The sequence below is a fragment of the Notamacropus eugenii genome, chromosome 4 (genome assembly GCF_028372415.1).
Source record: "Notamacropus eugenii isolate mMacEug1 chromosome 4, mMacEug1.pri_v2, whole genome shotgun sequence".
NCBI lineage: Eukaryota > Metazoa > Chordata > Mammalia > Diprotodontia > Macropodidae > Notamacropus > Notamacropus eugenii.
Window position 1 is genome coordinate 393,181,332 of NC_092875.1, and position 22,020 is coordinate 393,203,351.

The following is a 22,020-nucleotide window of genomic DNA, read 5'->3' on the forward strand; positions in this document are numbered from 1 at the left end:
AGGAAAACAGGTGGCCTTTCAGCTTATACAGTTGGGATCTATCAAGCTTGCTATCAAGGTCATCATGGATCTTTGCTCTTCCTGCCTAGACATGCCATAGGGATACACAGTCTACATTCAGGGCACTACAGAGAGTTGGATGGGGTAGGCAGAAGAAGATCTAAGACCCAACACAATTTCTGATCAGAGCTAAGAGATATCAGAAGCAAAACTTTTGGCAAACCAGTCATCAGTGTTAGCTGCCAGTCTAATCCAATCCAAGTCAATCAATATTTCTTAAAAACCTACTAAGTGCCATGTATTTTGCTAAGTGCTAAAGATACAATGAATATAAAGAACCTGCTGTCAAGGAGTTTTACAATCTAATATGGGGTAAAGGGGGTAGAGATAATACACTAAAGAAATGGGTGGATGAGAAGAATTTGTTCCAGTGGCCATGAAGGGAGCTGAAGAAGGCATTGTAGGGTGCTTAGAGTGGTCTGTATTGCCACTGGACTTTGATGACTCAGGAAGACAGGGTGAAGCTAATGATTTTGTATAAATCTGATTCACTTAAATCCAATTCATGAACAAGTCAAGATATCACTCCACTATGTCACTGATCCTCTTCATAAATGAAGGATGAAAAAACAACAAAGGAGGCAGGAAAATGAGCAGTAGGAGAGACTCAGGGCACCTGGCATGGGGGCATCTTGTCCTTTGGATTAGAAACTAGGCAGGGCAGCAGATCCAAAGTGGAGTAAGCTCATTCTGTGCTCTATAAAGGAAAGCATTGGGAGGCAATCTAGTATCTATTTTACCAGAGTGGAGAGAGGCAAGGGGAGTGAGTATATGGTTATCATCAAAATAGAGGTTCCTCAAAAGCCCTGAGCAAATATCCAAAAATTTCTATAGATAGAGTTGAACTATCTTTCAGAACGAGTTCATGTATGTATCAAGATCTAGATACTAGATATCCAGGTCTAGCTAGCTATCTTTCTAGCTACCTATACATGTAAAACATACATATGTATGTTCAAATGCTTATTAAATAGCTGTGTATCTAGTTTTCTATGTTGCACAGCTATGTATCTATGTCTATGTAGCCATGTATCCATAACCACAAGCAACTATACACATATATCTTGATATACAGAGAGATGAAGTGTTAGATATTCATATAAATTTTTAAAAGTATTTGCTCATACAGAAAATTTAATATCAATAGCTCCGAACCCACAACCCACAGAACGGCTAGAGGGGACCAACTCACGGTGAATTCTGCACCCAGAGGCCACGGAATATTGGAGCAAGGGAGATTTCTGTTCCGGAGAGACCTGCAAACCTCTCGCGGGGGGTCCTTCACACTGCGGACTGGGCACTGGGACTGGGAGCAGAGGGCAGCCCTGCAGTGGCCGCGACACCGTGAGGAAAAGATCCAAGCGGGCTACGGGGACAGGATCTCCAGCGGCGGCACAAGCCCCTCCACCCACAGGTGACAGGGTTTGGTGAGAGAGTCTCTTTGGCTGGTCAAGAGGGGAGTGGGGTGCCCTCATGGCTCGGCCCCCCCGGGAGATAGAAGCTGAGAGGCGGCTGCAGACAGGGGCTCCCCAAGCGGGCGGGAGCCTGGATCCATTGTGGAAGGTCTGTACATAAACCCCCTGAGGGAACTGAGCCTGACAGGTGGCCCTGCCCCAACCTGACCACCTGAACTTAATTCTCACACTGAATAGCAGCCCTGCCCCCGCCAAAAATCCTAAGGTGGGAAGCAGCATTTGAATCTCAGTCCCCAAACGCTGGCTGGGAGGACCAGGAGGCGAGGTGGGTGTGAGGAGAATATTCAGAGGTCAAGTCACTGGCTGGGGAGAATGCCCAGAAAAGGGAAAAGAAATAAAACTATTGAAGGCTACTTTCTTGGAGAACAGACATTTCCTCCCTTCCTTTCTGATAAGGAAGAACAATGCTTACCATCAGGCAAAGACACAGAAATCAAGGATTCTGTGTCCCAGCCCACCCAATGGGCTCAGGCCATGGAAGAGCTCAAAAAGAATTTTGAAAATCAAGTTAGAGAGGTGGAGGAAAAACTGGGAAGAGAAATGAGAGGGATGAAAGAGAAGCATGAAAAGCAGATCAGCTCCCTGCTAAAGGAGAACCAAAAAAATGTTGAAGAAATTAACACCTTGAAAACTAGCCTAACTCAAGTGGCAAAAGAGGTTCAAAAAGCCAATGAGGAGAAGAATGCTTTCAAAAGCAGAATTAGCCAAATGGAAAAGGAGATTCAAAAGCTCACTGAAGAAAACAGTTCTTTCAAAACTAGAATGGCACAGATGGACGCTAAGGACTTTGTGAGAAAGACAGATATCACAGAACATAGCGAGAAGATTGGAAAAATGGAAGATAATGTGAAATATCTTATTGGAAAAACAACTGACTTGGAAAATAGATTCAGGAGAGACAATGTAAAAATTCTGGGACTACCTGAAAACCATGATCAAAAGAAGAGCCTAGACATCATCTTCCATGAAATTATCAAGGAAAACTGCCCTGAGATTCTAGAACCAGAAGGCAAAATAAATATTCAAGGAATCCACAGAACACCGCATGAAAGAGATCCAAAAAGAGAAACTCCTAGGAACATTGTGGCCAAATTCCAGAATTCCCAGGTGAAAGAGAAAATATTGCAAGCGGCTAGAAAGAAACAATTCAAATATTGTGGAAATACTATCAGGATAACACAAGATCTAGCACCCTCTACATTAAGGGATCGAAGGGAATGGAATAGGATATTCCAGAAGTCAAAGGAACTAGGACTAAAACCAAGAATCACCTACCCAGAAAAACTGAGTATAATACTTCAGGAGAAAAAAATGGTCTTTCAATGAAATAGAGGATTTTCAAATTTTCTTGATGAAAAGACCAGAGCTGAAAAGAAAATTTGACTTTCAAACACAAGAATGAAGAGAACCATGAAAAGGTGAACAGCAAAGAGAAGTCATAAGGGACTTACTAAAGTTGAACTGTTTACATTCCTACATGGAAAGACAATATTTGTAACTCTTGAAACATTTCAGTATCTGGGTACTGGGTGGGAGTACACACACACACATGCACACACGCACACATACATAGAGACAGAGTGCACAGAGTGAATTGAAGAGGAGGGGATCATATCTTAAAAAAAAATGAAATCAAGCAGTGAGAGAGAAATATTGGGAGGAGAAAGGGAGAAATTGAATGGGGCAAATTATTTCTCATAAAAGAGGCAAGCAAAAGACTTATTAGTGGAGGGGTAAAGAGGGGAGGCAAGAGAAAAACATGAGGTCTACTCTCATCACATTCCACTAAAGGAAAGAATAAAATTCACACTCATTTTGATAGGAAAACCTATCTCACAATACAGGAGAGTGGGGGACAAGGGCACAAGCAGGGTGGGGGGGGAGGATAGAGGGGAGGGCATGGGGAGGAGAATGCAATCCGAGGTCGACACTCATGGGGAGGGAAAGGATCATAAGAGAATAGAAGTAATGGGGGACAGGATAGGATGGAGGGAAATATAGTTCGTCCTATACAACACAACCAGTATGGAAATCATTTGCAAAACTACACAGATTTGACCTATATTGAATTGCTTGTCTTCCAAAGGGAAGGGGTGGAGAGGGAGGGAGCTAAAGACGTTGGAACTCAAAGTGTTAGGATCAACTGTTATGTTCTTTCCACTAGGAAATAAGAAATACAGGTTAAGGGGTAAAGAAAGCTATCTGGCCCTACAGGACAAAAGAGAAGACGGAGACAAGGGCAGAGAGGGAGGATAGAAGAGAGAACAGATTGGTCACAGGGACAATTAGAATGCTTGGGTTTGGGGGGGGGGAGGGGATAAAAGGGGAGAAAATTTGTAACCCAAAATTTTGTGAAAATAAATGTTAAAAGTTAAATAAAAAAAAAAGAAAGAAAATTTAATATCCATTTTTGTAAATGAGTTTGTATTCCAGTCAACTTTTCCAGTGGAAACATGTTTGTTTTTTTCTGTTGTTAACTGATAAAAACAGGTCTTATTCTTTGGTGGTCTAAAGACCACTAGGCTGAGGCAAAGGAGTAATCAAAACTATTTGTCTCACCTCTGCTGCTTTCTACATCAATGCTAAATAACTTTTTTTAAGTTTTCTTGCCCACTTTTGCAGACACATACCTTGCAGAGGACAGGTTGGGAAGACTCACATACAAAGAACATGACTTTATCGGTTACGTTGATCATAGAAGCACACAAAGTCAGTTCATACCATCCACGAAAACAGCATATCCCATGACTACTGTCTACAACATGGCTTCTCTACCGGCTGTATCCAATCTATTTCTACACTGCATTGTCACTTGTCAAAAATAAGCTTGTTCCCCACTTCCCTCTGTTTTCTCACTAAAAAGGAGAGGCACTGATAAGCTGAGCTCAATTTGTTCTGGCAGTTATTGGAAAGCTCCTATTGGGAGGGAGGGAGGCCACTGCTCACTGGGGAAGAATGACATGCAGCCCTCCAGGGGCCAAACAAAAGGGGTTCCTGCCTTTCTCCAAGTTTATTCAAGCATGGACAGACATATTGGTGGAGGTACCAGCCCATTCACATCTTAATGGGAAAAAAGAGAGACAAGAGCAGGGGAAAGGGGAAGAGCAGGTTGAAAGACTATCAAGTGACTACAGAGATGGAAGGAATAAAAACCTAAATGTGAACCTGGGGAAGAGAAGGGAAGGCAAAGGATTCCTACAACTTACTCTGTGGGAGATTACCATTATGATCATAATAAGAATACTTTCCATTTTTAAAAAGGTTTACAGTTTTCAAAGCCATTCTACATACATTACCTCATGAGTTTTACTACAATTCAGCAAATTATGCCCTTATTATGGCACAAAGGTTGCTTTGAGATAAGTCTGCAACGTGTGAAATGGAAGGAACTTGTAATTCTGTGGTTGAAGTATAGTCTTCCTCTTCCTCTAACCCTCATCTCCCTCCCTATCTCCTTCAGCCAAGCAATGCTCTGCATTAATTCAACCCAAATGAAATGGTAAGGATGAAATACCATTGAGATGCATTCAGAAGTGTAATTCTCTTGAAACAAGTGTGTAACTTTATTAAAAAACCAAGGTGCTAGTCAAAAGGTGAAAGAAATATATTACATTATTATGAAAAAAGAAGTTGAGAAAAAGCTGAAGTAGCAATTCTTTTAAAATTGACATGTGAAGGCTTTTATAACACAGTGAAAAGGGTCGCTTATCCTTTATATTTTTCCTTACTCTTTGTTATGAACAGAGGGATAAAATGTTTATAGATAAGGTCATTGTAAATTCTATGCCATGGTACATGTGCCTGCCTGAGCCTGAATATCCTCATCGTCCCTCCTTTTAACTACACAATAATGTTAATTGTTCTAGCAATTGGAAAAATCCCTTCTAGGGTAAAGACAGTTGACAAGGAGAGGAGCACTGTCAAAATCAGGTCCATGATATGCCAGGAACAAATTCTTGGAGTAAGAATTTATGATTCCAAAGGAAAAGCAATAGATTGAAGAGGAGGGGGGGTGGGATAAAGTTAATTTTAAAATCTGCTATTAGTAGACACTCTTTAATCATAATAGAACCCAGATTTTTCAAAATAAAAGCACTAATAACTACATTTTCCACATTAATGAAAGTGGTGAGTGTAATGGGTGAATCATTAGAGAATGATCCCCTTGGCCCTGTGTTGTTCCTGAGAGAAGCTAACGGTAGAAGTTTAAGAAGTAAAATATACTATCAAACTGCTGGGGAAAGTGAACCACAGTCCCCAAGGAAATCACTTCTTACAGCAATTAGAAGTTCATTTGTTGCAGTATTAACTGCCTCCGGCAAACTCAACAAACCAGGTCCTGACTGCTGGTAATGACAGATTTCTTAGGGAGTATTACTTAATTAACAATAATTTGAAAGGGCAGCTCAGCTGAGATACTACATTCACTTACTAGAAGCACGAGCAGTAGTAAATGAAAAAGGACGTGCAATCTGTTAGCTTTCCCCTTGTCTTCTGTTTCTGAAATATCATGCAGCTGCTAAGTATTTGCCATGAGATATTTTCAGCTATCCATAATGCCAGCATGTTCAAGGAAGTTTAGTTCTCACTAGGTATTCTGGGCATAAATTGTCCAATGCACAAGGCCATGTGAGGTCCCCTGAAGTCTGATTTTGTTAAGATACCCTCCGGGATCTCAAATACTCAGAGACATTGTTCCTTATTTTCTCCCTCTTCTCTTGAACTGGGCAGGGGAGGGAGGTGGAGGGCATCTGCTACCCCCTCTCCATAATCTATGTCTCCACCCTCCCCATCCCCCCACTCATGCATCATTTGTGCCTAATCATCTCAACATAATTGTCTCCTGTTATTTTCTCTGCCTTCCCAAGAAGCTTTATGTTGCATCAGCATCTTCTTCGTAGCTAGCTACATATACCTTCTCCCTGGGTCAGTGGACTCTTTCAGACCCCTGGGCTCTGACAGACAGAGGGCAAGGAAAGCCTTTGCCTCCAGGAGTCCTTGATTGAGTTGTAATGCTGTCCATTCCCCTCAAAGTCACAAGACTGAAATGCACACTTGTGAGTCTTTTTTTTTTTTGTCTTCCTAGGAGCTGATTTTCTTCTCTTTTCTTTTTTTTAAAGGGATTGTGAAGCCAGGAATACCTCACTTAAATTGTTGCTGAAATAAGGCAGCAGCTGTCAGAATGAACTGAACTCTTGAAATAAAGTTCAGGGGAAAGCAAAAGTAGCATTATCTCTGGAAAAAGGGAAAAGGTAAGTTTTAAACAAAATTTTCATTTGATTTTCCACAATTCACTTCTTCATGGGATGTTTAAGGTAAGTTAACGTCACAGAACAGATTGTAATTTTGTGCTCAGGAAAATGAATGTCATTTGGCTCCTGGGGGATGTGAACAAAGCTATCTGAGAAAGTTATCTTAAATTATTATTAGGCAGCTGTTAACTGTAATCACCAGTGTCCCTTAAAACTCCTGCCAAGGGAAAATCTTTATCTAGACTTGATTTGTGATAAACTTGGTAATTGAAAAGTCAATTTGGAACACAGTTATTAAGCAAAACAAATTTCTGTTCATGAGATTTTGAAAAGACAATCCACAAGTTTCACCTGCTGAGCTCTCTGGTTACATTTGGAAGGAAACGTAGATGGTGCTTGTATAGAGCCCTACTGGCTTCCACAGTAGATTAAGATTGATTGCCGGAGCACGAGAGTTTTCTCCTTGCTTCTTTTAAATTCAAAGTACTTCTTACTCAAATAATATCAAAGGCTTCTGATTGAACACATCTCCCTGCAGGATTTTATCACAGGGCCTGCTTTATTATGTACAATAGAATCAGATTGATATAATATGGCATCTGTGGCTGAACATCTTGTTTCGAAACAACTTGTGGAAATAATTTTTATCTTTCTCTTGAAGCCTAATGTGATGTTATTAGACAATCTCATCGTCGGAATACTGGCTATTAGGACTGGAATCAGTTTGATTTATCATGCTACATATTGAATTAACAACTCTTTCATTTTAGCCTTCACTTAGTATTACTACTTTGAAGAGAAACACTTAGAAAATTTACCATAGTATAGATGAGACGTGTAAATTTGTCCCTATTCAGATGTTCACGGCCCTTTTAGCTCAGAAGTAGAAAACCTTTGAGACAGGGGAGAGGCAACACAGTGAGGCAGGCTTTTCTGTTGATTTGTTTTTCGGAAATTAGTCTTTTCTACTTAATAAATATCAATTCATCTACAAAACAAAGAATTTGGACTAGACAGCCTCAAAGGTCCTTTCCAGATCTAATTCTATAATCCTATGGTCTCATTAAAAATTCTTAAGAAAATGACAATCAATTACATTGTGTTGAGTATTGATTGAATTTCCATATTTAAGAGTCCTAAATCAATTCAGTGATATGGAGAAGAATGACGATGCATACCAATCTAATGCAGCGAGCTCCAGTAGGTACTCAAAAACCACATAATGACCCTATGAAAGAATTCACACTGGACAGGAAAGAAAGATCCTACTTGATATGATAGTAGAGGCTGGAAGTACTCTGATTGGCAGGTAGCAATTTCCCCAAACAAGTTTAGCACAAAATACTTTGCCGGTAGTGTCATCAGCTCATTAATGAAATCAATCAGTTGTCCATGAAAAAGAAATACTAATTTTTTTTTCTTGTAGCTATTTTCCATTGAACTAGTATGGAGACAGCTAGTATAGTATTAAACTCAGTTTGATTACAAAAAGATTTTATTTTTAAAAGGATCAGTTAATTATTTTAACTAGAAAATTGTATTTTGAACCCTTGCTCCAAGTATAATTAATGAACCATTGGAACAAAGGATTTTTGTTTTTAATATTTTATAAGATAATAGGAAATTTGAAGAATAAAAGGAGAAATGTTGACACGTAATTTAGTCAGTCTCTTAAACTGTCTCCAAAAGATGAGACTTTTCCATTAATCCCTCACAGTAGACAAATATATAGATAAATTATAGGTAAATAAATGAATAAATAAAGTCATACATGCACATGTAAATAGGACAAAGGACAGAGACAGAGAGGGAAGATGTTCACAGAAGAAAATTCCCTGACTTTCATCATTTCCCAATTTTTAAGGTCTCAATGTCAGTGAAAACTTTCTTTGTTTCAATCTCAATCCCTTTTGTTGTTTGATTTTATGTGTCCTTTCAAATTTCTTCCATATTGCAGATGAAAACTAACTGGCTGTTTTTGTGTAGAAACAATTATTGACTTAAAGTCATAATGAAGTTGAAATTTGGCCTTTTTCCGTCTCTGGGCTTTAGAACACCACTGCCTTTAAACTTTCTTCCTCAGATATTTTCTGTTCTGGTCTTGAATGGCTTATGTAACTCTCTTCTGAACCCTCTCCAAGTTTTACATAGCTTCCTTAATATGTGGCTCCTAAAACAAGCCACAAAGGCCTGGTAAGGGCTTTGCCAATTCAAAGACAATAAAAACATTTCCTCGTGCCGCTTGCAGGCTATACCCACTTTACTTTTTCCCCCACTCCTGGTCCATACTTCCCTTTTTAAAATGAAATTGTAACACTACAATTATTATTTTTTGTGTATGATGACCCTCAAATCCTGCATTTCTACAGTTTGTTTTTCCTTCATAAGAAGATTCATCTTTATTCAACTTTATTTTGTCCTTAATCACTTCTTCAGTTAAGCAATCTCATTTTTCTGAGGTACTGGTCAAATACATCACTACCATATTCTCATTCATACTTCACTTGGCTATCATCTGTAGACTGAATGAACATGCTCTCTACCCATCACCTGATACCGATCAAAATCCTAAATTATAAAGTGCTAGAATGTGTCCATTGTTACTTCTTCTCAGATTGGAAGTAATCCACTGATAAGGGCTGTCTGATTAGACCTTTCCAGGAAGCTTCACACCCACTTGGTGTTTGGTATATAGTAGGCACCTGAAAATATTTATTGACAATTATTGATGATGGTCTAGATTGTAGCCTTTTTATGAGTATGTCAGATGGAACAGAATTCAAAACCCTTGTCAGATCATTCATGCTCACTTCCTCTGGACCTACAAGTATTGTCATAAAAAGAAATTAAATAAGACTAACAAGGGATTTACAAATTTTATTATTATTCTTCCTATATCTTTTCAGAAAGCAGTTTTGGTAGGTGCATAATTTCCAGCTAACTCTAGGGTGATTCTTTGCCTATCACTGGGTACCTTGTAAGTCTTACTCTAAAGTTGCCCTATAGGTGATGGAGAGGGAGAGGAAGAGGGAGAGGGGTGGATGGATGGATGGATGGATGGATGGATGGATGGATGGATAGATAAAGACTTTTATCACCTGGCTACACTACTTTAGGACTTCTCTAACTCCTCCAACTATGCCCCAGAAAGTTCATTGTTAGGACAACCTCATCATCCTGTAAGTTATCATCAGCCTTGGGGCGCCACCTCATGACTACCTACTGCCTCTCTAATTGGAGGGTGGAGCCATGAATTTCAAACCTCCATTTATGTAGAGAGCTCATCTCAAACATCTCATGTGGCTTCACTAATTTGGGACTTCTTTAACTGACCTCCACAAATCACCTTCCCCACCCCCTTCCCAGACTTTCTCTTTCCTCTCCCCTCTACTTTTCAGCTTCCTATTTTTGTTTTGTCTTACCACTTTAGAATGTAAGCTTCTTGAGGGAAGAGACTGTCTTCCCTTTTTTATATTTGTGTCCCCAGAGCCTAGCTGAGTGCCTGGTACATAGTAGTAGGTGCTTACTAAAATTTTATTTATTGGCTGATTACATAGACAGATGTATCCGAAGGAAGAAAGAGAACAGCTATTTATTAGGTACCTACTATGTGCCAGTCACTGTGCTAAGAACTTTATAAATATTATCTCATTTAATTCTCACAACAACCCTGAGAGGTAGGTGCTATGATTATTCTCATTTTACAACTGAAGAAATTGAGGGTAAGTGACTCATCCATGGTTACACAGTTCGTAAGTATCTGAAGCTAGATTTAAATTCAGGTTGTTCTGACTCCAGGTCCAATGCTGTACTCACTGTACTATCTATTTGTTTTAGGACCTAATATGTTCAAGGCACTATATTGAATGCTGGACAAGATACAAAGATAAACTATATAACATAGTCCCTGCTCTCAAGTAGTTTCTATTCAAAGGATTGAAGAAAATGGCATATCCACAAATAAGTATAATATAATTTAGGAAATAATGGGAGTCAGAGAAGAAAGTGTTCTAAGAAAATATTTGAAGGCAAAGTATTTTTTCAGCCTTCCTGTTTTGTCTTCAGTTCTTTTCAGGTCCTTATATCAGGTTTCAATGTCAGTTCACCTCCCTTCTATGGCTTAAATGAGAGCCTCCTAACTATCAATGACTTGCCTTTAACTTAAAAGTAATAATCTTCCAAATATCCCCTGTGATTTGGATTTTAATCCTACTTCAGTTGCCAAATATTTATATGATTTCCTTATTTTAGCTTTAGTTTCCTTGATATAAAATAATTATATGTAAATTAGTTGAAGTATAATACCTTAAGGACAGATTATTTTTGTCTTTTTGCCCCCATTACAGTAGCAGAAGTAAAATAATGTAAGCAGGGGACTGGTCTGAATTGGACTGAGGTGTCTGAGATGAAGAGGTTAGGTCAGAGGGATTTAAAGAAATACAAACTATGGCTATGCACAAAAAATTTGTCAAAAGGTGGAATGGGATAGAATCAAGGTCCAGTGATTTAGATTGGTGCAAAGATGGGGGAAGTGGAATGGGAAAAACTCAGAATAGCTTGTTCCAAACAATATAAAACTGAAGATAACTAGTGCCTGTTTATTTTTTTAAAGAAGAAGAAAGGAAGGAAGGGAGGGAGGGAGAAAGGGAGGAAGGGCTTAAAGGAATTTGACAAAAAGAAAATAAATTTAACAAGCATACACATGGATGTTAATGGGATAAATTCACCCTTATAGTGGACTATGTGGGGTGGAAGAATGAATGAGAATGCAAAACCCAACAATTTACCATATGCAAAGTTAAAATGAGATATGAGAGTAAAATTTGTTATGCTACGGCTGAAGCCCCCCCCCAAAAAAAAAGAATGAGAGGCAATTTTAATCTCAGAAAAGGCAACTTTAAAATTGATATGTTCAAGGGGACAAAGAGAAAAAACTATGTTATGCTTAAAGGTATTATGCATAATAAAGCAACACCAATATTAAATGTGTATTCACCAAATGACATAATACCTAAGTACTTAGCAGGAAAGCAAAGAAAACAAAAAGACTTGGTTAGTAAGTCTATAATTGTAATTTATTTTAATCTATAATTGTAGTTCACTTTAATGTGCCCCTTTCAGATTTGAGCAAAACTAACAGAAAGATAAGAATGAAATTAAGCATCTGAACATAATGTTAAGAAAACTTGAAGACAGATCTTTGACTCATATTTAATGGAAAACAAGGGAAAATACTTATTCTCAGCATCTTACATTACTTTTATAAAAGTTGTCATCAGATAGGACATGCTCAAATACTTAAATGGATCTGTGAACTTCCTGATAAGGATATATATCTCAGTGACAGATTTGAACTCATCCATGTCTGCCCATCCTAGGCAATTCTTATGCAAACACTGCCACAAATTTACCACTGGGGGTGGTCTCCTCCTCTTACTCCTCCTTCTCCCTCTCCCTCTCCCTCTCCCTCTCCCTCTCCCTCTCCCTCTCCCTCTCCCTCTCCCTCTCCCTCTCCCTCTCCCTCTCCTTCTCCTTCTCCTCCTCCGTCCCTCTCTCTCTCTCTCTCCCTTTCTCTCTCTCTCTCCCCCCCTCTCTCTCTCCCTCCCTCCCTCCCTCTCTCTCTCTCTCTCTCCCTTTCTCTCTCTCTCCCTCTCTTCCTCTCTCCCTCTCTCCCTCTCTCTCTCTCCCCCTCAGTCCTAAGGGTATTAGTAGTTATTGTAGCCCACAGTTATACCTCCCTTCCACCTTCTAACCAGATAATTGCTTTAGCTTAAAATCATTGATGCCATGCTTTTCTCAACTTTTATATCATAATACTTGCAAACTTCATTGTTTATAATTGTTATACCATGCTAACTCTTCCTATGTATAGCTAGATGAAGCAATGAATGCTCAAATGGAATAAGAAAAACATGCGTTCAAATCTTGCTTCACACACTTACTAGCTTTGTGTCCCTGGCCAAGTCATTTAACCTTTATTTGTCTCAGTTACATCATCTATAAAATGTAGTAAATAATAGCAACTGCCTCCCAGGAATGTTGTAGAGATCAAATGAGATAACATTTATAGAGCATTTTGCAAATCCTAAAGTGCTATACAAATGCCAGCTACAATAATTATTGTGTGTTTCTCTACTGCCTTTTGAGTGACTCTTAATTTCATTTCTTCTGACACTATAACGTCCTATGACATACAACCATATGACACTAGAAGATCATTGGTATTTTTAAAATGAGACTTTATTTCAGAAGTGAAAGTGGTGTCATTTATAGAACTTTGTGATTTTTTCATAGACAATACATCTTATTCCCCTCCTGCCACTCAATTCTAAGTGCAACTTTCTGTTTTTTTAAATGTGTGTGTTTGTTTGTGAGTGTGTAAGTGGATAGAATACTGGATTTGTAAGTCTTGAATTTAAATCCTCCCTTAGATGCTTATAAGATGTGTAATGCTGGCAACCTCCCAGGGACCAAGTTTTCTCATCTATAAATGAGGGTTTTAGACTCAGTCAGTGGCCTCTAATATCCCTTCAAAGACTAAATCTATGATCTTACAATTATATATACATATATATATTATACATAGTTAGATTCTGGGCTGTATATGTAGGATATGGACTCAACTGGATAGATTCTATAACTTGTGTGTCCAACTGGACGTGAATCTATATCTGGACAGTAGGCATGTTTAAATGCCATTGTTTTTCCTATATAGATAGTTACACATAGGGGATCACAAAAAAAATGACAACAATAAAAGGTTTCTGAATGCACAAGGACCAAAAATTAATTAAAAATCAAACACATAAAGAATCTGAGGTGTTTCTGGCAATGCTTGTCCATGTTGCATTGCACAGCTTCCTTGCAGTCTTGGTTCTGAACACAAAGCATGAGCACTTTGCACTGTGCATGTCCTCAAGTCATACAACACCAGTGAAGGCTGCTGAAACCCAAAAAGGAGTCAGAAGTGGAAAAAGTTTAAGAAACCCTGCTATAAGAGGCTCTGCAAACGTCATCTTCATAAGAAACACTAGGATTACTTCACTATAAAAAATTTCTCTATAACTTGAACTCTGAATTTGATCCCCTCCAATATAATGGCATATAGGACATTTTTAAAAAGCATAAATAAATGCAGAAAGCAAATATATTAAATGTATCTTTTAGACTATTAAGCAGTGAAAATCTTAGCTAAAAATATGAATGAAAGTTTCAGACTCAAATGGAGACCAATTAACACAAGGTTCAAATTTTTTAAAATCTCAGAAATAATTAAATATTTTATTAAAGGAAATGATACTGATGAGATAGCATGCCAACGTTTGTGGGGATGTAACTAAAACAAACCTTAGAAGAAAATTTAAATATCTGAACACTTATGTTAATAACAGAGAAAGAAGACAAATGAATTGAGTATACAATTAAATAAAGAAAATCTTAGAAAAATAATAATCTCCAAATACAAAAAATTTTGTAAATTAAATGAGATACAAAACTAAAAATAAAAACCTATTGAACTGTTAAACAAAGCAAAGAGACTTTTTAAAATAGTAATAAAAGCAATAAATCTTTAGCTAATTGAGCTCCCCAAAGAAGGGGGTGACAAAATAATAAAAATTTTAAAATTACAAAGGAAAAGTTAATAATCATTGACATTTGTATAGAACATTAAGGTTTGCAAAGAAATAAACACACATGCGCGCACATGGTAAGGCCTACAGCTTGGAAATATTCAACAAAGTAAGTTTTGTGCACTGCAAAAAAAAAAAAAATTTTTCCTTTTTATATCAGTCTTTTTTAGTAGATAATCTTTTCCCCCTATAGAAATGAACCATCTGCTGTATCAAAGAAAAATAGTGACCATGTTTGACAATGTGTACAATATTCTGCCCTTGAAATCTGCTCCTCTTTTTTCCTGAAAGAGGGAAGCAAGTATTGTGATATACTTCCCAGGACCATTATTTTTTGTTTTTTAATTACTGAGAGTCTGGCTTCCCTTTAGTGACCATTTCACTTCCATTGTTGTAGCCTTTATACATTATTTTTCTGGTTCTGTTTATTTTACTGTACATCACTTCATACAAATATTCCTCCAAATTCCTCTTATTCTTCATTATTTAGCACACAATAATATTGCATTGCTTCCTTATATAACAGTTTGTTCAGTCATTCCCCAGTCTTTGGGTGCTAATTTTGTTTCCAAATCTTTGCTCTCACAAAATGTTCTACCATGAATATTTTGGTATATGTTAGTATAACTTTGCTTGTATTAGAATATCTTTCATATGTATTAGTATTTCTCTTTCTGTTTCATGAGAAAGATGATGAGATAACCTCAGCTAAGATGGTAGCTGTGTAAGTAAAGAAAAAGGGACAGATGAGAGAGATATCATGGAGGGATGATGGACAAGACTTTACAACTGAACATGTATATTTCAGGTAAGGAACTGGACAGTCAAGGATGACTCCAAAGTAATGAACCTAAATAATTGTAAAGATAGCAATATCCTCTCCTCAGATTTATTTTAAAACTTTGACATTTTTGTAATCTCCCAGACCTAAACTATAATGGATTCAGATCATCTACCCATTAGAATTAACCTTCCAAATCTATGACAAGTTGTTCCAGAAAATTAATCACTTCAGATTTAGACCATTTCCTACTCTCTAGACTCTCTAAGCATTACACTGAGTCCTGGGGTTCACCCAGAGTTTCAATTACCTTGGAAATATATAAATATATGTCTATATATTTGTACCTATATAGAGAGAGTGTTTATATATATATATATATATATATATGTGTGTGTGTGTGTGTGTGTTTATTTACATATATATACACACACATATGTGTGTATTCAGTTATGTATGATATAACATCAAATTTGGACACTTAGCTATACCCAGGATGGAAAAGAGGGAAGAGAACAGGTTGTATTACATTTGGGAAACTGAAAAGTGCTCTGAATTCAACTACATTTTAACATTGTTTTCACTGCATTGCATAAATTCTTCCCTTCATACTCCCTATGCATCAGTTCCTGCAAGTTTCTCTCAATGTCTCATTATTTTTTTGTCATTTCTTATGATGCCATAATCTTCCATATATCTCTTTTTCTCAGTAGATGGACAGAGGATTACATGTGTGTGATGTTAGATATATAATCAGACTTGTGAGAAATTTATCCCCAACACTTAGAATAGTGTCTGGCATATAATCACTTAATAAATGTTAATTAATTGACTGACTGACTGATTGACTGAATAGGCTACAGTGTATCACCAGCAAAGAATTTCAAAGATGAAGAGGTATAAAGGATGCTGTCAGAAAGTCATAGGACCAAGAAAGAAGTTGGGTTGCCCTGGTACAGAGAGCGTGGTATTGCTATCAAAAGCTATGGACAGCTTCTATTTTGATATCCATACAATGTCACAAGACTTAAAAGAAAGCCTCCAGCCCATTAGGTGCGCCCCATATGCAGGATTTATGGGAGAATATAGATGAGAGTTATATAAAATTAGAGGACATAAGTGGGTTGTGGACTCTGCCACAAAAAATGATGTCTATCAAAATAACTAGAATGTCAGCCTTTAAGAAGAAATTTACCCTCCATCCTTGGACCAATTAAGCTATTGTCTCATCTTTCTTCTAACAAACTTTTTGGAAGAATAGTATTCCTTCCCTGCCTCTACTTCCAGGCAATTCACTTCATTTCCTTGGAATCTGATTTCTCTCCCCATCACTCTACTGAAAATCCTTTCTCTAAGGTCGCTAAAGACTTCCTAATACCCAGTCTAATGGCACTTTCTTGGTAGGAATGCTCCTTAACTTCCCAGAAGAATTTAATATTAGTGATTCCCCTAACCTTGATATTCTCAAATAGAGCAGTTTTCAAAGTGTGATTTGAGAACCCTTAAGAACCCCTAATCCTTTCAAGGAGTAGAAACTATTTCTTTAATAATATCAAGATGATACATGACTTTAAAATTTTTTTCAACTACCTGTGTAAGAGTGGATTTTCCTCATATACCTTCACCAAAATTACATATCTCAATAGATTGAATGCCACACTTCTCCTTCTCTCTTATGTATTTAGGAAAATGCAATTTTTTCATAAAAATATGTTATTTTGTATTCATGTAATGGGTTTATTATTCTTTTCAAATGAGTTAATATTTTTGGATATTAACCTGTTTTAATTTCTAATATGCTAAATAGCTATAACCCATATAAGCAAAATCTATTTCAGATTCTTAGTAATTTTCAAAACAATAAAGGAGTCTTCAATAATTTTTCATAGTGTAAGGAAGTCTTGAGACCAAAAGAGTTTGAGAACTGCTGTTCTCCTTCTGGAATTTCTACCTCTGCAAACTTTTAGTTTCTTTCCTTGTTATCCCCTTTTATCCCTTGTTATCTTCCCTTTTTATCCCCCCTGTACTCTTACCACAGGTGTTCTCCAGGAGTTTGGCCTCACTCTTCTTTCTCACAACTCTCTTCTTTGGTGAACTTTTCTACTCCCTAAGCTTCAGTTATCACATCTGTTTAAATAACTGAAATATGTCTCCCCAGCCCCAACCTCTCTCTGGTGTCCCAGACCTACATTTCCAGTGGGATTTTCATTCAGGTATGAGTTAGACTCACATCACTGAAATCATATCTTTTGCTTGAATTGCCAGTAGGACATCCCAGTGCCAATATTAAAGAATTACACAGGTGAAAGAATCTCAAAAGTCATCAGGTCTAACTTACATCTGAAGCTGCATAGTATTTTCAGCAAGGAGAGTGCTTGGCCTGGAGTCAGGAAGACCTGAGTTCAAATTTGATCTCAGACACTAGCTCTGTGTCCCTGTGCAAGTAATTTAACCCTGTTGGCCCCAGTTCCCTCATCTATGAAATGATCTCAAGAAAGAAATAGCAAACCACTCTATTATCTTTGCCAAGAGAACTCCAGGTAGGGTCACAAAGAGTCAGACATGACTGAATTGACAGCAACAAGCCCACTGATGCATTTTTGTCACATATGATTCTTAATCATGAAGTCACATAAATTCTTCACATAGACTTCACTCATTGGGCCAAGGGGCCCTCCTTGAGATTTTTTAGCATGTTCTGAGGGGGTTTGGGGCATAACACTGTCTTCAGGCTGCCCATTAATTGTGCTTCACTTTTGCTACATTACCAGACCCCCTTCTTTTCTAATCATACATTTTCTGATGCTATCTTTTACACCATTTTTGGTGAGGAAGTCATCACTGGGAAGGTGCTATTGTCCATCTTTGCTCCCTAGGCATTTCCACATTACATGTTTGCTCACTAAGATTTTGATTGTGTAGAGTACGGTTTTCTATGATTTCTAGTCATATTGAACCTCTGTAATAGTACTGGTATGAGAAAGATGGGTTTTAGTATCAGGGAGCAACTTAGGATTGTTCAAAGCAACATCGAACTTCACGAGTGCAATATAGGCCACTTCTATTGAACTGTTGTCCAAGCTTATTATCTATATGTTATTCCTATCCAAGATAAGTAACGGCTACGCTAACAGAAAGGGCCACCTATCGAACTGCATAGACTACCCACTATGGATTGTTAGGACAACCACTCCTGAGCAGCCATGCAATCTATAGGATACTGCACTGATATAGTCAGTACAGTATCAGCCACAAATAGGGACTTCATTATCTATAGGGAATCTCCCCTCTATTTGGACTATATATCCTATATGACAGAGGCTATGACAAGTATGTGTATTTTATTTTATTTATTTATTTTATGACCTATATGGATCCTCCTGAAATCGAAGTATTGTCTAATAAATTAGGAAATTTAACAAATCTCGATAGATTTAAGAAATCTTTCAAAGAATCATGTATGCTTTTAAAATTCACATGGAAGATAATTTGTTGGAGAAGACCCTTAAAATTTCATTTTTTTCTGACATCAAAAGCCCATTCAGCATGGTCTGTGCCCACTATGGAGTTATTTACAATACTAGTGACTAAAAACTTTTCAGTAAGCAGGAAAGAGAAATCACAAGGGACTTACTAAAGTTGAACTCTTTACATTTCTACATGGAAAGATAATATTTGTAACTCTTGAAACTTTTCTCAGTATCTGGGTAGTTGGAGGTATTACACACACACACACACACACACACACACGGAAAGAGAGAGAGAGAGACAGAGAGCACAGGGTGAGTAGAATAGGAAGGGATCATATCTAAAAAAATAAAATTAAGGGGATAAGAGGAATATATTGGGAGGAGAAAGGGAGAAGTGAAATGGGGCAAACTACTTCTCATAAAAGAGGCAAGAAAAAGCTTTTTCAATGGAAGGGAAAAGAAGGGAGGTGAGAGGGAAAAAGTGAAGCTTACTCTCATTACATCTGGCTCAAGGAAGAAATAAAATGCACACTCAATTTGTTATGAAAACCTATCTTACACTACAGGAAAGTGGGGGGGAAAGGGGATAAGCAGGGTGGGGGGATGATGGAAGGGAGGGCAAATGGGAGGAGGGAGCAATTAGAAGTAAACACTCTTGGGGAGGAACAAGGTCAAAAGAGAGAATAGAAGAAATGAGGGGCTGGATAGGATGGAGGGAAATATAGTTAATCTTACACAACATGACTATTACAGAAGTCATTTGCAAAACTACATATATATAGCTTATATTGAATTGCTTGCCTTCTCAGTGGGAATGGGTGACGAGTGAGGAAGGAAGAGAAGTTAGAACTCAAAGTTTTAGGATGAAATGTTGAGAATTGTTTTTGCATACAACTGGGAAATAAGAAATACAGGTAATGGTATATAGAAATTTATCTTGCCCTACAGGACAAGAGAGAAGATGGGGATAAGGGAAGGAAGGGGTGTTAGAAGGGAGGGCAGATTGGTGGAAGGGGTTATCACAATACTTAGTGTCTTGGGGTGGGAGGAGAGGAGAGATGGGGAGAAAATTTGGAACTCAAAATTTTGTGGAAATTAATATTGAAAACTTAAAACAAATTTAAAAAACAAAAAAAAACTTTTCAGTCACAAGAATTTATAGGTTTAATCTTTTTTTCTTGACCATGAGACAAATAAACAGTATTTTAAAAGAAATTTATCATATTTATGTACTTCTAAATATCTTCATCCAGCTGCTGGATATTTCCACCTGGACATTTCATAGGCATCTCGAAATGAATGCATCCCAAATAGAATTTGTTGCCTTTCCCCAAATAAGCTATCATTCCTCCAAAATTCCTCATTTCTTTTCCCCATAAAAATTCTTCTAGTCATCCAGGTTTTCAATTTTGGCATCATGCCCCATAGCTCAGAATATCAGGTTAATTGCCACGTCTTATCAATTCTACCACAACAGCATCTCTCACATTTATCCTTTCTCTCTGCTCACACAGCCTATATACATACCATGACCTCCTTACTTATCACTTAAACTATTATATTAGCTTCCTAATTGGTCTCCCTGCTTCTACCCTCTCCTCTCATCAAACATTCCTCTACACAGTTGGCAAAAGAATATTCCTAAGCAGAGATCTAAAGATGTCTGTCTCTCTTTCTCTCTCTGTTTCTCTCTGTCTCTCTCTTCCTCTCTCCTCCTCTCTCCTCCCTCCCCCCTCTTTTTCTCCTCTCTTCCTGTTCTCTCCCATCTTCAATGGCTCCCTATTGCTTCTAGAATAAAATACAAAGTCCTCAATCTGACATTTAAAACCTCTGCAATCTGGTTCATATTTACTTTTCCAGCTGTATTTTACATTATTTACCTTGACTGTACTATTCATCGTTCCCTATGTATGACACTAAATCTCTCACTTCTTGGAATCCTTAAATATATTTATGGTTCAGCTCAGATGCCAACTCATTCTTGAAGTGTCTGATTGTCTCATAGGTTATCGCTAATCTGTTCTTGAAGTTACTTAGCATTATTTTGTTTATACTTTGTTTTTACTTATGTACATACACTTAGCCCAATGTATTTTTTCCAGTACAATATAAGGTTCTTGAGAGCAAGGACTGTTTAATATTCAGAATTCAGCACAGTGCCATCATATAGTAGGTGTTTGATTAATGTTTGTTGAATTGAATGTATATACTTGTTAATATTTTTTGCCCTTAGTTTCTAAATCAGTGAGGAAAATATTCTTCAAGAGATAATTAAATTGATTATTTTTTTTAATTATGAGAATTAGGCATCAGACTTATGAGGGAAGAAGAAAAGTGATTTTTTTTTAAATTTGTGGAGTTGCAGGATTTTTTCTCCTTTTCCTTAAGCAGATTAAGTCTTAATCAGAAAGCTTTTGACTTCTTTCAGTGCATTTCTCCTATAACAAAAAAGTCAGAAGCTAGAACATCGCTATTCCAAAGTTAAAGTGAGAATTGTGTTAAAGGAACACACTATCTTAGGTCTGATAAGCTAAAAGTCTGTGGCTTCATTTAAGTTCAAGACCAACTCTTACAGAATCAATCACAGGAAATACGTTTACAGGAGTCAGGGTACAAGGTTAGTTAGTCTGAAAGTAATACCACTTATACTCATGGAGCCTCAAGTACCACTGGGAGGAAAAGGAATTCACATATCTCAATTGCAAAGCCATTGTTTAAATGTTAGGTTAGAAAGGAGAGGTCTTTACATTTTTCTTTTTTTTTACTTAGGCATAAAAGTGCATATTTTTCCACTTTGAAGTCCAAAGTTGCGTTTATCAATTCTCTTCCCCATTGCTCCCAAGGCAGCTCCTCTTCTCAACTTCCCTGGCCTAGCACAGGGTAAGATTAAAGATCCAGGGCTAGAAGAATGACATCAGGCAAGTAGTTAATCTTCAAGTTATTTTTTTTTAAGACTTAAATTTGTTTATTTTTAATTTGCAACATTCATTTCCACGAGATTTTGAATTCCAAATTTTCTCGCCATCTTTCCCCACCCCAAGATGGCATGTTTTCTGATTACCCCTTCCCCTGTCTGCCCTTCCTTTTATCCTCCCCGCCTCCTTTTATCACCTTCCCTTTTACTTTTTTGAAAGGCAAGATAGATTTCTATACTCCATTGCCTATATATATTATTTCCCAGTTGCATGTAAAACTAATTTTTAACATTTGTTTTTTAAAACTTTAAGTTTCAAATTCTCTTCTTTCTTCCCTCCCCACCCAACCTCATTGAGAAGGCAAGAAATTCAATATAGGTTATACATGTGTAGCTATGCAAAACACCTCCATAATAGTCATGTTGTGAAAGACTAA

The 22,020-nt window shown here is 37.4% G+C and overlaps 1 protein-coding gene and 1 long non-coding RNA gene across 5 annotated transcripts in view; one reads left to right on the plus strand and one right to left on the minus strand.

The window, feature by feature from the left end:
- CDH20 (cadherin 20) overlaps nucleotides 1-22,020 on the plus strand; it is a 303,787-nt gene that overhangs the window by 184,505 nt on the left and 97,262 nt on the right. The window contains exon 2 of the mRNA XM_072605493.1: nucleotides 6,656-6,787. The gene's annotated coding sequence lies outside the window, so the exon portion shown is untranslated. The remainder of the gene's footprint in view (nucleotides 1-6,655; nucleotides 6,788-22,020) is intronic.
- The window catches only part of LOC140501667 (uncharacterized), a 264,231-nt gene that overhangs the window by 52,970 nt on the left and 189,241 nt on the right, over nucleotides 1-22,020 (minus strand). The window lies entirely within an intron of this gene.